Source organism: Lutra lutra, chromosome 9 (assembly GCF_902655055.1).
Source record: "Lutra lutra chromosome 9, mLutLut1.2, whole genome shotgun sequence".
In the NCBI taxonomy this organism is placed as follows: Eukaryota; Metazoa; Chordata; class Mammalia; order Carnivora; family Mustelidae; genus Lutra; species Lutra lutra.
The window spans coordinates 103,028,595-103,045,285 of NC_062286.1; the positions used below are offsets into that span (position 1 = coordinate 103,028,595).

At 40.3% G+C, this 16,691-nt stretch overlaps 1 protein-coding gene and 1 non-coding gene across 2 annotated transcripts in view; one reads left to right on the forward strand and one right to left on the reverse strand.

The window, feature by feature from the left end:
* The window catches only part of MACROD2 (mono-ADP ribosylhydrolase 2), a 2,010,404-nt gene that overhangs the window by 425,691 nt on the left and 1,568,022 nt on the right, over positions 1-16,691 (reverse strand). The window lies entirely within an intron of this gene.
* LOC125110127 (U6 spliceosomal RNA) lies at positions 11,085-11,191 on the forward strand. The gene has a single exon (XR_007130459.1). It is a non-coding gene; the product is annotated as a U6 spliceosomal RNA (small nuclear RNA).

Consider the following 16,691-nt stretch of genomic DNA (forward strand, 5'->3'; position numbering starts at 1 on the left):
ACAGACCAAGGGTAATAATAGCAAGTCAAGTAATCAGAAGTCCAAATGACTCAACCCTCTCCATCAACACAGACAGATGATTGGTAAGTAACACTTACTGAGAGAGTCTTCATTTTACAGGCCTTGTTCTAAGAGCTTTATATCCAGCAACCAATCTACCTCTTGTATCAGCTGCAGAGAAAATGTATGGTTCTCCTCATCTCCCAAATGATGAAGGAATGGTTCATAGGGAGGAAGCACCACCTCACGGGGGTGTCTCATCACATGTATGGACTGGGGCGGTCCGTCCTCATATGCCCCAGCTCCTGACACCACCACAAACTGCCTTGCTGACATCTCTTCACAGGGATGGTAGTGTTGACCACAGAAGAGCACACAGGCGTATATGCATATATTTTGTTACCAATATGTCATGGCTACATCATGGTTGGGCCATTGCTCCTTCTGTGGCTTTACCAACCCTTACCTCACCGCATACCTCATACGTGGGGACAGGGGAAGGACAACCACACACAGTATCAGAAAGCGGCTTTCTCTAGGCTTTTGGAAAGACGCCAGATGTCTCCTATTGTCTGGTACGAATAAGTCAATATGATACAAAATATTTAAAATGTGGGCATGTTAATCCAGTTTCCAAATGAAAAAAAAAAAAAAACCTACCCTCAGAAGAAGGAAATAATGAAACCCTCCTACCAATAAAGGAGCTGAAAAATAGCCATTTGGATTAAAGTGAAATACTGTCACAATGCCAATTTCAATTTAAGAAAATAGACCACCTCTTGGAGAGTGAAATTTCCATGCCCTCAGGCATTATTCCCACAAAATGGACGTGGACCAGAAACATGTGTTCTTAATAAATCTTATTCCATATTCCTCAGATTATTATTAAAACAGGGTTACAAGAAGTGCTGCTTATGAACACGCTGATTATTGCAAATAATTATATGGGAAAACAATAATGTCTGCCTTTGTTAGGAAGGTAGTTTACAATTAGGAGTAAACGCCATTGTGCCAATATATGCAGTAGGGGACTGGGCACTAGAGAATTCTAGATACAAATCACATTTCACAAGCAGAAAAAAAGAAAATGGCAGCACTTCGTGTTATCAGTACTTCTCCTTAATAACACAGGTAAACACTAGAGTCTCATCCTAAGAAAGGCAAGATTACGCACACGCATCTTATCAATCTGCCATGAGAGACTCAAGGTGTCAGAATTAAGTCCTGCAGGGTCACAGCATGATATGAGGATAATGTGCGAAGACAGCCCAGGCATCAATATTCCAAAAAGCGACTGGATAATTGCTTCATATCACATCTAACACACAATGATAAAGAATGTCAGAGTAATTACTCCGAGGATACCAGGGACCGCCACACTGCAATTATCATCGCGGCCTGGGTTGGATTGTGTGTGTTTCTGTGTCTCTCTTGCTGCTGCAGTATCTCCTTGTAGTATGTCACTCAGATTTGTAGATTTAGCTCGGGGTAGTGGGAGGGCGGGGCACAAGTTTTCTTCTGAACTATGGAGATTGAAGCGCACCAATTTAATACTCGCCTCTTACTGGTAAAAGCTCAGATCCTTTTGACAAAGGCTGATGCGAAAGGGAAGCTTTGAAAAATGAACCTAGGCCCGTTAGTATCCTTTGGATGTTTTCAACACTCCCTTGTTATCCCAGTAGGCTTCATTCCTGAGCTGTCGAGTAAGGAAGACAATTCAGACAAGCGCTCTAAACAAAGAATGCTCTCCCCTCTGCCATGTAAAAAGAAATAAAACTTCAGGGAATTGGGGAGTTTTTATTTCATTCCTTCTCCCCCTTTCATAATTTTCTGGGAGGGTGTCATGCTAGCTGTAGAATTCATTACTGATTGCTTCTCCAAGAGTTAGTGGAAAGTCAAACAAGGGGAAGGAATGGAATCTTTCATGATTATGAGCTTTAAATGAGCTAGTGAGCTGGTCCTGTGAGCTAGTCCAAGGAGTCTGAACATGATCAGAGCTCATGGCACCTGACACTGGGCACGGCGGGTTTTCCTGCTTCAGACTCAGGACCCACTCTGCCTCTGCCTTTTTCAATGTCAGCAGAAACAAGCAACTCCTTGAAATGCTCATCTCTTCTCTGAAATAGACAATAGCTGGCTATAAATAAAAATGTTGATCTTCTGCAAATCTTGGCTCTCTCTTAATAAGCACAGTGATTGTTTATGACGTAGTTACTGTAGGCCGGGCACTGAAGTGCTCTGCACGTACTTATTTGTATTATGTCAGTCGGCCCTCAGCCCTCTCCCAGGTCTTCTTACTATCCCCATTTTACAGATAAGAACACTAAAGGAGTGGAAGGTTTAGTGACCAACCGGGCAGTTTCATAGCAACTAAGTGTAGCAATGCCAGGATTGAATCCTCAGAAGTCAGACTTGAGGGTGTTTTTTTTTTTTTTTAAGGTTTTATTTATTTATTTGAGGGAGAGGGTGAGCGAGAGAGAGCATGAGCAGGGGGATCAGCAGAGGCAGAGGGAGAAGCATGCTCCCCACTAAGCAGGGAGCCCAATGCAGGGCTTGATCCCAGGACCCCGGGATCATGACCTGAGCTGAAGGCCAATGCTTAACTGACTGAGCCACCCAGGCACCCCCAGACTTGAGGTTTCAACTTGAGTTAACCCTGACCACAGTGGTAGAGTGCCCACCAGGACAATTCTGATGACTCAATAGACATTTGACAATTGACAATCAATGGACCAAAACTTGAATGTTCTTTCAAATGTTCATCAAATGTTTTATAACACAGAGCTAGTCTGAAGTGCCATGCTGAACCCATTTTGGTCTAGATTTGCAATTCATGTTATCATTATTAAAAAAAGAAAAAAAAAAAGGCCAGGAGAGAGAAGAGGGGAAAGGGGAAAGTAAGGTTGCACAGTGCCTACAGACAAATAGCTTAGTTTAATTTCCTGTCATACAGATAATTAGGCACCAAATAGGTCCCTGAGGTAATTAAAAACATAATAAACCTAATGAAACAAGGGCTGCATCCTGGTTAAAGAGGAAAAAAAATAAAAGTCATAAATCACTAGCAAATCATGAATTTTCTCAACAGGTGAATGGTACTTGTTTTAGCGAAAACATACCACTGGCATTCCCCAGATTCGGAGTTGAGTTCCAAGTCACCTGTGAATGGTTCAGAATCATCGTGAGCCACAGTGAATTTGTTATTATCGCTTCCTGGGTCAGAGAGGCAGTAGGAGGCCCCTGAATGCTCAGGAACTGAAGTGGCCTTTCAGGTTTCCGGGATCTTTAAAGGTGGAGAGAGTGGCTTGGACACACTCTGTGTAGTTGGAAAGCAGATCTCTAGGGAAGAGAGGAGCCTTGTTGCCCATTCACACTTCTGTGAGGTGCGGGAGAGGCCCTGGGAATGGGAGGACCTGAGACTCCCACTATCACTTTGCCTAGATGTCCTCAGACCTAGACACACCATGTCCCATGCTGGCGGTAGCATTTCTCCCTGCCTGAGGCCATCAAGGTAGGGCTCATACCATAACGTACCATCAAGACAGGGTTCAAAACCTCTCAGTTACTAACTTTGACCAGAAATCAATCCTTTACTATCTTGATAGTTCGAGCTAAAAAAAGACAATTTCCTGTAAAAGAAAACAATTACAAATCTTTTTTTTTTAAATCAACTCATGTTTAAAGTTGCTAATTAGAAACTCATGTTGACTACCCTAAAAAATGATGAACCACATTAAATTAAGATAATGAATAGAAAATACACATATAAGAAATGACCACAAATATTCCTTAATAAGATTTGAAGTTTGGTGCACAGAAAAAGCCCCAGAGAGGGAGTTGAAAGCCGAATTCTAATTCAGACTGTGCCACTCACTATTATGCTCCTACAGGCAAGATACTTAATCTCTCTAGGCCTCTGTTTCCTTCAGATTTAAAATGGAGATAAAATTTTTTTCCTTATAAATTTTTGTTTACACTAAACAAGTCAACATCTGTGGAAATGCTGGGCATACTATTTAGCATGTAGTGAGTTCTTAATAAACATTGGTTGTTGGTGAATGTGAAGCAATGCCCAAAAGTAACAATGTTAATAATACAAATGACCACAGGTTCCATATTGGAGGAATCTATCCCTTTACCAAGAATTAAAAGCCAACTTTATAATATAGTAAACATTTATTTGTATTGGAAGCTACTACTGTGTCTACTCATGGTCTAATACCATAATGTTTAAATTATTAAGGCTTTGTAGTTTGCTTTATGATGTTGTTGTTAGCTCTTCCTCATTACTCTTGTAGAATTCCCCTGGCTAAACCTGTTGGTTTATTTTTTCATGTGTACTCTAGAAACCATTTTTAGGCTAAAAAAAAAAAAAGTTCATATTTTATTCAGTATTCTCATTGAGTTTATTTCTTATTTAAAGGCAATCAACATTTCACCTTTCAAGAACACTCTATCTTCTTCCATTACTAAAGCTTCTGTTACCATTAGTTCAAGTCTTTCTTGGTGTGTTCAGGATATTTTAAGGTTGTTTTTTTTTTTTCCATGTAGATCTTGCAGATTTTTTAAAATATAGTTTATTCTTTAGTATATTATATATTTTTCGAAATATAAAACTTCTGTTTCCATTATCTAACCTCCTTGCTTATTGCTTATATACATTAAGCTTACTGGTATTTTTCCACATAAAATATTGTACACAGCCATGTTACTGAACACTCTAATTATACTAGAGTTTGTTTGTTTGTTTGTTTGTTTTTCAGTTGATTCTTTTGGAATTTCTAGGTACACAATGATATCTAGAGTACCTCCCAGAATAACGGTCCGTTACAGTAGACATAGTGAACACCTTTATTTTATTCCTTTCATTGAAACATTTCCAGTGTTTCCCTGTTAAACATAATGCTGACTTTTGTGTTGAGATCCATGTACTTTATCATGCTAAGGAAGAATCCAACTATTGCTTTATAGACTTTGACTTTTAAGCCACATAAATGTAGTACCTAATCAACATCAATAGATACAATTTTAAAAGAAAAATCTATTAATACTTTATTTTAGTGGCAAATGCCTGGCTCTATATTTCAAGAGGTTATAGGGAAAGCAAACCTAAATGAACAGTTCTCAGTGAGGTCCCTGGACCAACAGCATTAACATCAGTTGGGAACTTCCTAGAAAAGCAAATTCTGAGGTCCCACTCCAGACCTATCAGTTTGGGGGAGAGGGGATGGAATGGACTAGTAATCTGTGATTTATCAATCCTTATAGGGGATTTTGATGCTAATTGAAATCTGGGACCCATTGATTTAGCTAGATTAACAAATCAAGTAGTTGATGAACCAGGGTTTTTTAGGGTTGTTGGTAGGGAAGTGTCATAAGTGAGATCCAGTTCACAACCATACAGGGGCCACAGTTGAAGGGTTAACTAAGAGAATACAAAAAGCTTCCATTTGTTGCCAGAGGGAAGGTGGGTGGGAGGTTGGGCAAAATAGGTAAAGGGGATTGAGAGTACACTTATCATGATGAGCACAGAGTAATGTATAGAAGTGTTGAATCACTATATTGCATACCTTAATTAATAGAACATTGTATGTTAACTATACTGGAATTAAAAACAAAACAAACCAAAAAAACCCTCCAATCTCCCCTGAACATTGCTTTCTCTATACTAAAAGATACTCTCCCCTTTTACTTGAGTTAGAATCTCAACCCAAAATCTTGCTTTGATTAAATAAATAATAAAGGGGAGACACTGCATCAACATGAGGTTTCCTGCAGTTGGAACAAAGATGCCTTGGGCACAGGGATATAGGCAGCAGCAGCTGAAAATCTGCTGGAGCTCATGAGGAGGTCAAGTGAAGAAGACAGGCCCTGAGAGTGTCAGCTGCACCCACTGTGCCCCCCGATATGAGACTGGCAGTGTGCCCTTGACACTGGTCTATCAGCATCCTTTGCATCAGATTAGCAAGCTCCAACTTGGCAACTGCGGCACCAGGCAGTGCCTCTGCTAAAGAAATCCCTAGAAATTGTTATTCTTTTCAGTCAAGTGACAGGATTATGGACATGAGGATGCTACATTCACAGACTCAGGCAGGCAGTAGAGCTAGGGAGAATGGTTGCATATGATGGGAAAATATTGCCCCAGGGAAACTAGGATGAGGAGGAAAGTGGGAGCAAACATTGAAGGCAGTAACATCACAGTGCTCCTGAGAGCACTTCCAGGAAACTACCCCCACCTACAGGAAGGGAGAGCAACATCCTGGGTACAACAACAGGCCTCTGTGCACAGGCCACACAACCATACATGCAGAAACAAGTCGGATGTGACTCGGGCAGTTTGTGGCTGAACCAGGATTTGAACACAACAGCAGAATCCATTTGTCCATTCAAATTCTCTTTATTTTGTTTGCTTAGGACTTTTCTTTAAACATTCACTTAATTTTTTTTTTGCTCACTTATCTTTCTTCAGCCTCATCCTTAACTATAGTATCAGGGAGATCACTGGTTTGAGATCACACTTCTATTTTTTTCTAAAAGACACGGGAAGAAGTGCAGAATTGTTTTCTAAGAGCTAGTCCGGAATATCTCAAATACCTTGAGTGGTAAGCAGGCACTATTTTGGCAAAGCCAGCTCTATGATTTGCTTTCTTTCTGTTACTTCAATGATGTACAGAAGAGGACAGGGTTCTCAAACTTTAGCTTGAGTAAGAATAGATGGTGGAACATTCTAAAAATACACATATAGCCGAGCCTGATCCCCATCCCTAGAAACTTAGATTGAGAAGGACCCCCTCCAACCCCAGTAAGATCTTCAAAGCTGAATTTTTTAATGTCTTTCAGGTGACACTAATGAAGTAGCTTCAGAGAACTGTAGAGGAACACTTCATAGGACAACATCTTTGGAGTAGTTTGAGAGAATCCTTAAGGTAAATACTCAGATAGAAAATTGCTCCTGACCCTTAAAATTTAATTAGCTGTTTAAAAACCAGAGTTGCTGAGGAAGTATCTTCCACAAGCGTGTAGGGGAATGATGACAAAATGGCCAAAGCTTGAGAGCTACCAACAGAGCCTTCTCAGAATCCCGTGGGCTCAGGAACATGAATCTGGGGAGAAGTACAGAGAGTTTTTCTCAAGAAAGCCAGAGCCATGAAGGATTAGGTGGGACATTACAAAACTCAAGGGTTCATGAGCCCCAAATTTGAGCCACTCTGCAGCAAACAGAACAGACAGTGTCTCCCATGTTTCCCCACTGAGGAATTTTGTGATGATGCGGACACTCCTGATGAAAATGGAGACTCGAGGAACATTAGCTTTGATACTTAAGCTGCCCATTAAACATACTTCCTATATTTTCTGTTATTTATATTACTTGAAGCTGTCTTTTGTTCAGAGAGCTTCTGAGGAAAGAGGTTGTAGGGATAACAAGGAGGGAAAGGGATCATAGAATTCTGCATTGCCATGCAGGGGGGAACATATCATTGAATGGGAGTGGGACCTTCAACTAGGGACAGGAATCAGGAAGAGGAGGTCACTGGTACCTTTCCATGCTTGGAAGAGATACATATATTTAGAGAGGTTTTTTGAACAGGATTGATAGAAACTGGTAGAGTATGCTACAGTTATTTTTCTTTTTTCTTCCCTTCTCTCTCTTCAAAAAATGACTTTTTTTTTTTTTCTTTAACGTCCCATTCACTTAGCCCGTGTGGCTTCTGAGGTGATTTTATAAGATTACAGGCAAAAGTCAGGCAAAGGGGGAGGCTGTTTTCAGCAGTCAGAACTCCAGGAGATGTTTTCTGTAGGTAACAAACATCTCTCAACCTTGACAAAACTTGATTACAATAGTTTAGTACTAAACACAATGTCAGAACAGATCTTCGTCCCTGAGGTGATGAGACTTGAACCTTCTCTCCCAGCCCCTTCTCCACACTGCAACAAGGTATAACTGCTACCATCTAAACAGACAGTGAGAAGATTCTCCAGCTTACAGCATGATATTTTTGCTCCAAAAGATGCATGAGGAGGAAGCATCCAGCAAGTAGACTGAGTCATGCAGAAGGACTTTGGAAATCATCTAGTTCCGCCCTGGGAATAATTGCGTATCTCTTGTCAGGGATACATAAGCTTGGATGTGTTTACGTGATCTGAATCTTTAAAAAGCAAACACTCTCAATTCTGTATACACATCCAAATTCGGTTTACTCTCTTGAGGTCAAGGAAAATGTCCAGTTTCTGGAGGGCAAGGTATATGGATATCAAGCACTCATGCCATGCCTCTCAGGGTCTAGCTGAGTTTATTTGCAGAGCAAGCAACTGGTGACTTCTCACCTGATTATAGGACTGGTTGATTAACTGACTAAATCAAGGTAAATGAAGCAAGGTGGAAGATCCATGACCAACCATGATGTCAAATCAAATCGGGATTTATTTTGTATTGACAAGAAAAAATAAAGAGACTAATAGGGGCCTGGGTGGCTCAATCAGTTGAGCCTCTGCCTTTGACTCTGGTCATGATCCTGGGGGTCCTGGGACCAAGCTCCAAATCAGGCTTCCTGCTGGGCAGGAATCTGCTTCTCCCTCTCCCTCTGCTCCTTCCCCACCCCTGCTCATACTCTCTCTCAAATAAATAACATCCTTAAAAAAATAAATAGAAAAACTAAAATCCTGGGTTTTAGTTAATTCACCCAATAAACATCTATTGAACAACTAATGGTAGGATTATGGATTTCATAATAGGATTAATAGGTAGGATTTCATAATAGGATTTCAAACACCTTGTCTCTTATTCTGGTTGAGGAAGTAGATGATACACATGTGAACAAATGAAAAATGTCTTACAGTGATAAATGCTCTGAAATAAACTAAGCCGAGGTAACAGAGGAGGGCAGTGTGCCAATGGTGGTCAAGGAGATGACATTTGAGTGGTAGAAGCTGGCCAGGGACAGAGCTGAAGGTAGGGAATTCTAGATAGAAGGAACATGAAGTATGAAGTACTTGAGGTTACAAAGAATGAATGCCATTTAGACTGAGACAGGGCAAAAGTTAGGTTTGAAGTAACCTGATGATACAGAGCAGAGGTGCGCAAACTCATCCATTGCTTATTTTTGTAAATAAAGTGTTACTGGACCCGACCTTGCCCATTTATTTACATACTGTCTATGGCTGCTTTCATGCCACAGTAGTAGAGCAGGTGGGACTGCCGGGAATGGTCAGCAGTCCCTGTACCCACAGATTAAAGATTACTCCAAATTTTGCTGCGAAAGAGAGCAGAAGGTAAGGGGGTCAATGCTCAGAGAGGAAGACCCTTTGCTCTTCATTGCTCCTGCTTTTATTGGTCCATCAGGATAATCACAAATCCTTATCCCTACAGCCCAAGCATGTGATGTGTTACAAGGGGTCTTACTGGAACTAGGAGAATCTGTTGATATGCTAATCTGCATGGTCTATTAGTAGTGCTAAAGGAAGCCTAAGGGACAATGCAAATGTCTCTGTTTGGGCTTAACTGTTTGGGCTAAGAAAGCTTGGGGAAGACAACTCCCCAAGGCATTCCTAGGGCAGAGTGGGTGGACTGGTCATGCAGGCCTCTGCATTCCAAACACCTATGCCTTTCTCTGAAACCTTCCATTGCTGCCAGCGGCTTTCCTGTTACATTTCACCAGGCCAGATACTATGGATGATTTCATGCTCCACATTAATGCCAACATGTGACAGAGACTGGCTGGCCCACAAAGCCTAAGCTATTTCTCATCTGCCCTTTATAGAAAGGCTATGCATCCCTACTGTAGGGCCTGCTTAACGTGGCACAGAGCTTGGATTTTATTTTGCATTCAAGCAATAGCTAATAGAAGACTTTGAGTTGGCTAGCAACAGGGTCTGCCTGACTCTCCCCAGAACACCATGTGGCAAATGGATTACGGGGTCACAAGTGAGGAAGTGGGGAGACAAATTCAAAGTCACCTGCACTATGTCAATAAAGGGAATGACTTGTATTATAATTGCATAATGAGTGAAGCCCCAGTGGCCTAATGGATAAGTCACTGGCCTCCTAAGCCAGGAATTGTGGGTTCAAGTCCCATCTGGGGTGAGGTAGTTTACTTGTAGAGATACTTGGGGTGCCTGGGTGGCTCAGTCGTTAAGCATCTGTGTTCGGCTCAGGTCATGATCCCAGGGTCCTGGGATCGAGCCCCACATCAGACTCCCTGCTCTCTCCCTCTGCTCCTCATCTCTGCTTGTGCGCACTTGCTCTCTCTCTCTCTCTCTCTCTCTCTCTCTCATAAATAAATAAATAAATAAATAATCTTTATAATTGCATAATGAAGGTAATAAAAGTGACTGTGTTCCAGATATATTTGGGAGATAGCATTTACTAAGAATAATTTATCACATTGTTTATAAGAATAATTAGAATCTTGAGTTTACAAAATGACTTTGAGATTTTGGCTTAACAAAATTATATAGGATGTGACATTTAATGAGAAGAGGGCACGAGAGTCAGGCTGAAGATGAGTGACAAGTCAAAAGCACTGTTTTCAACACGGGCTTCACATGCCTATTAAGTATCTCTGTGAAATGTATCATAGACAATTTGCTACTTGACTCTGGGCCTAGGGGAGAGGTCAGGGTTGGAGATACAAATTTGGGAATCATAGTGTATATCTGCTTGGAAAGCCATGGTGCTAAAGAAGACCACATAAGGAGAGAGAGGGTCCAGCATGAAGACCCAGGGCACACCAACATTTCAACTTCAGGCAGGTGATGCAGAGCCAGGAAAAGAGAATGAAAAGGAGCAACAAGTAAGAGTAGAGATTATACCAGTTATCTAGTATTGGTCTCATCTTTAAGCTCACCCTTGTATACCCTACTTTTTGACTTGGGGCTAAGACCCAGCGTTCCCTCTCTGCCCCAGCTCTCTGCTGGGCTCTGCCCCTAGGGGGCGCTACAGGCAGCATGTGAGGCAGAGGGAGTCAGAAAGGGATTTGGGTTTCTTTATCCCTGAGCCTCATCATTGGGTAGTGTCCTTTCTTCACCCTGGCAATGGCAGGACTTTTTCTTAGCAGCAGTTTATTTTCACAATATTCACAAGTCTCGTGCTTGCTTCGGCAGCACATATACTAAAATTGGAACGATACAGAGAAGATTAGCATGGCCCCTGCGCAAGGATGACACACAATATTCACAAGTCTCATAGCATCCCACTGGGCAACTCCAACACCAGCACCAAGCGCAGACCAGCACGACCTCCTCAGGGGTCTGGGTCCCAGCTTCAACACAGGAGTCCCCCCAATCGCCCTTACCCCCTCCTACCTCCAAGGTCTGGGTTTCAGCTCCTTGGGGCCCTTCCTCTCAGTATCTAAATGGGAATTCCAACCTCCTCCCTCGAGGTGGTGGCTGTTTCCTGCAGGCTCTACCTCCAGAACACCTTAAAGATATCTTTTCACACACTTCAGTCACGTAGTTTATGTTCTTTATATAAGGATATACAATTCCGTATATCCCTTCCAGTACCTAGTTAACACTCTTTTTTGTAAAGTTCTCTGTATTAAAGTAACTTGAGGATGTGCTGTCACAGAAGCCTTTAGAAAAATAAAAGTTTCAACAAGAGATGTCAAATAAGAAAGGGCCAAATAATTGGTTCATTTGATGCAGCAAGAAGGTTTTAGTGACAATGATGTCTGTGGACAGGTGGGGTTGGGAGCCCAGCGGACAGGACAAAGAGTGGCTTGATTCCCAACACACTGTGGGCACTGAGTTTATAAGGAAACTTGTGAGACTGAATTTACGGAATTTATGAAATGACTCCAGTGTTCTTGGCCTAAGGAAATGGTAGATGGGGGTGCCATTTATTAGACTGATGAATTTGGAAGCCATAGGAGTTGGTTAAGGAGGGAAGGGAGGTAAGCAATAGAAATGCCTAACGTGGCTAATTCTCTAAGCATTTTTGCAGTGAATGAGGCCACTGATGATTTAATTTTCTCAAGATCAGAGCTGTGCAGATGTGTGTAGAGACTGATGGAGGCAGACAGAGATGATACCAGGGAGAGGAGTGTGGTAGAGAGAGTGAAGTTCTTGGGTAAAGAACAGGTGGGATCCAGAGCACAAGGGAGGGATTGGTCTTTGAATAGAACCAGGGGCATTGCTCCCAGTTGTCAAAGGAAGGAGGCCGAATGTTTGAATTCAGTTGCAGGGAGGTTGGGGGATTTGGTGTTGGGAATACAAGGTGATTTTTTTATTACTTCATCGTTTATCAAGATTACAAAACAACAAAACAAAACAACAACAAATTTATGGCAAGAGAGTCTCCAAATAATTTACATTGCAAAAAGACTATTGTCATGCATAGCATAACCAGGAAAGCACTTTTGATTTCCAGTGATCATAGAAATCACTATCAAGGATGCTCAACCTGAAGAATAAAGATATAGGACTCTCATATTCCGGAAGTGATGCGAATACCCATAATTACCATGATAAATTTGCAGAGTACTAAAAATAATTCTGTATTTTCCTGTAGGATTTGCAAGCTAATAATAAGCAATTTCCAGCTGTGTGCTGTGACAGCAAAAAAGAGGGTCTAACATCCTTATAATTATATTTTTCATATCCGTATTCACATTAGAAAATACTGATTAAGACCCATCTGCTTAAACAATTTTTTCGTTGTTAACGTCTGTAGTAGGTGACTTTTATGAAATCTATACAACTATATTGTATACATTGGACTTCAAAAGGAGGATTATCAAATAATTTACCCTTAAGGCTTCTCTCTCTCCCTCTCTTTCACACACACACAAACACACACACACACACACACATGCACAGCGTGATTATGAAACAAAAGGACTAACAACAGTGGGAACTGAAATTTTCCTTTAGCGCAGATTCCACAAACACATCCCGAGGGCTCCCCTCAATTGGGCAGCTAAAGCCGCCCTGAACAGCAGGTTCCACCACATGAAATGTGGAGCCTTCTCGCTTCATTCTGCTTGACAAAATGAGTGTGATTGAGAACAACTAAATCAAATACCTATTTCTGGGGTCTATTTTCTCCAACTTCAAATGTTCTTCTGAGCGTTCGAAATGTCACCACCCAAAGAAAGGAGATAACTCTTTGGTCATGAATTCACTGTTACTTCCTGGAGGTATTGTGAAAAAAGAATTACTCCTCAGGACAAGTTGATAAGTTTAGCTTGCTGCTGGATGGACCCACACCTCCTCAGGGCTCCTTAGGTTTCCCATAACTCATTTCAAAGCCCGCAATGCTGTGGTTCTGGTCCAGGCGGACAAGATGCTGCTGCAATATGCACCACTACCTCCATCCCCCCACTTTCCCCCAACACCAAACAATCCAGATAAAGGTAAATATCTACCCTCCTCACCCCCTGAGTTGAATATGGACAAATTCCCTCAAAAATATGAAGATGGGTTTAATAAAACCAATTCAAAATATATTTGATGACTGACCTGAATCAACATTACTTTCAAATAAAGTTTCCTAAAATTTAGCAGGGAAGCAGCAATTCAAATGGAAAACCATGACTAGCGTTATGTCTGTCTGTCTATCTATCTAATTATCTATATGTCCACTAGGTAGCTAAAGCCAGATGTCTTACTGCCAGTAATCAGATTGATGCTATTTTGTTTTTGTTCTTTTCCTTTTTAATTTTGATTTTTCACCGAAGTATAAAATACATACAAAAGGGTGCATATGCATGAGTGTATAGTTCAATGAATTTTATGAACCTGAACACACCTGTGTAACGCAGGAAAAGAACATTATTCGTACTCTAGAAGCCCCTGTGCCTTCTTCTAGTCACTACCCTCCTGAAGATAACCTCCATCTTGACGTCTAATGGCACAGAACAGTTTTCCCGTTGTTACACTATATAGAAATGGACTCTCCCTGTGTGCATTCTTTGGTGTCTGGCATATATTTGGTCTCTTAACTATAACTGGAAGTCACTACAATTTATTGAGCTCTTGTTTACTATGTGCAAGGCACTGTGAAAAGCCCTTTCTTGCATCATTATCACATTCAGTCCTCACACTCACCCTGTGATTAGGCATTAACATTATCTCCCGTAAGCAGGTGAAGAAACTTCAGGCTTCGGGATATTAATATATACTAAGTCACCCAGCAGTAAATGCTAGCACGAGGATTCATGCTTTGTTTATCTGGCTCCAAAGTATAAATAAGTCTTTCCCATGCACACTTTCAGAAATGTACACAAGGCCAAATGTTCCTGATTACCAGGATCTGAGAGCTCAGGACATGGTCATTTGAATGTAGCGTCTTACTTATTTAACTGCAATTATGCACTCATTTCTCTAACTTGGATCTTACATTTCACATGAATGGTGGCTACTTTCCTGGCAATGTAACTTGATGTCAGGTAAACTGCAAAGTGACATGCATGAGGTTCAAGCATCTTCTATTAACTGAAAGTAAAGCAAATTTGCCTAAAGATATATTCCTTAGAGAGAGAAGCTATATTGCTCAGTGCTCTGCTCATCAAGCAGTTGTTAATTTCTAAGTGTAGCTGTAAACTTACCATCAGTAATAATTCAAATGTTGCTTATATTCAGGGCCGGATAGGTCATAATGAACAATGAAAAGGAAATGATAAAATGAATAATAGCTATCCTATGGGATTCTAAATGGCCATGAGGAAAAAACAATGAGGGGGACTTCCAGGTATTATTGTAGGAAGATGTTATACAAAAGGATTGCAAGGTATAAGCTTATTTATGAATATGAGTCTATATTCATATTTTATGGTTATATGGGTTCACATGTGACAGGAAGTCTAGAGGGAAACACATAAACATGAACTCACACATAGGCATGCACAAACTCAAAGAAAAGAAAAATGAGAAAGTTGAAAACGATATGCCCCAAGATATTACAAATTGTTGTTTTTGTAACCATTTATAAAAAAGAAAGGAAGGAAAAGAAAAAAAGAAAGGAAGAAAGGAAGGAAGGAAGAAAAAGAAAAGGAAGAAAAGAAAGGAGGAAAGAAAGAAAGAGGAAGGGAGAAAGGAAAGAAGGAAGGAAGGAAGAGAAAGAAAGAGGAGGGAGGGAAGGAGGAAGGAAAACTTAGGGGATTTGTACTGGCAGAATATATAATAATATAAAAGAATTTTTAATGTTTTTCATCTGTGATCATAGCATTATAGTATTTTTAAAGTTTTTTATCTTTTAGAAGTACATACACACTAAAATTATGGATGAAGTCATGTAATATGTGGGATTTGCTTGAAAATAATCCAGTGTGAGGATAGGAGTGGGGAGTAGAGGTGAACTAGGAGTGGAAGTGTGTTGCTGATTGTTATAGAAGGTGATGGAGTGCATTCGGTTCACTATACTATTTTCTCTGCTTTGGTATACATTTGAAATTTTCCATTATGAAAAGTTAATAAGAAAAAGAGTGGTTGCTGATGGGGACATAGGAGCAAGGTGTTTTCAATGCTCTTTTCCTTGGTTATAGTTTCTTGCTTTTCTCTGTAGAACATACTTTGCATTTATAATATGACATACTAAATAAAAGATTAAGAAAGTTGTTGATAAAGCACATTTGACAATTCAGACTCACTTTCCTTATATAGGCAAATTTACTGCTTCCCTTCAAAGACAGAAGCCAGAATTCCATTGAAATCACAGAAACAATTTGCCAACTGCTATGCATAAAACAATTTAAGCTGACAAATTCCCTTCCAAATACCACCTCTTTCACTATTGCCAGTGTTTACTATAATGTGGTAAAGATCTTCCCATTCAAAAGATAACCTGGGGAAATTATTAAGGGTGGGTTAAATGGAGAGAAATAAACATTTTCTTAGAGAAATCATTAAAAACTCAAAGGGGTATTTTTGCATTTCAGGGCACATCTGTCAGGTGCTCCTATTTCAGCCCTAAGTATTCCTTTCCCATTCCATTTTGGGAAATGATACGGTCCTAGAGGAAGATTCAGAGTGATCCTCATCCAAAGGTCAATATATCTGTGTTCTATAGCATAAATGACCCATCCTGAGAAGAAAACAAAACAAAACAAGGTGCAGTAAACAAGGTTAGGTAGTCTGGAGGAACACTGTGAGTTTTGACCACCAGAAAAATATCTTTAATATGGCCAGAACCTGGCCTTTTGCAATCAAAAAATGAAATAGCTTTCATGTGGTGGGGATGTAAAGATAGAAGAAGGGAAAATGGAAAATGTGTAGCTGAAAATGAAGAATGAGAAAAGCTTCCTCATTATTGGCTCAAAACGCAAATTGATATGTTCCTTTGGGAGTTGCCAGAGCAGCACTGGGAAAAAAGTGTGACAGCAAAGGTCAATCAGGGGTGATGGAATTGTTGGACTCCAACTTGAGGGAAGGAATACATTAATCTTGCCTATGTCAAAATTCATATAACCATGCACCAGAAAGAGAAAAAACAAAAAGAGAAGTGAATGCATACAAGTTAAAAATAGAATAAACACCAATTTAAAGCCCCAAACATTGTAAACATCATGGTTGTTAGCTGTATGGCCAAAGTTCAAGATTTTTTGGATGGATCGCTAAGTGAATAAATGGATGGATGAAACCATGAGTTAACAGGATTATTACTTTAAACATGAAGATGGAATAAATTATTGAAACATGTATTTTAAAATATACTAAATAAAAAGATAAAGTTTATATTTTAAGAAGAGGGCATT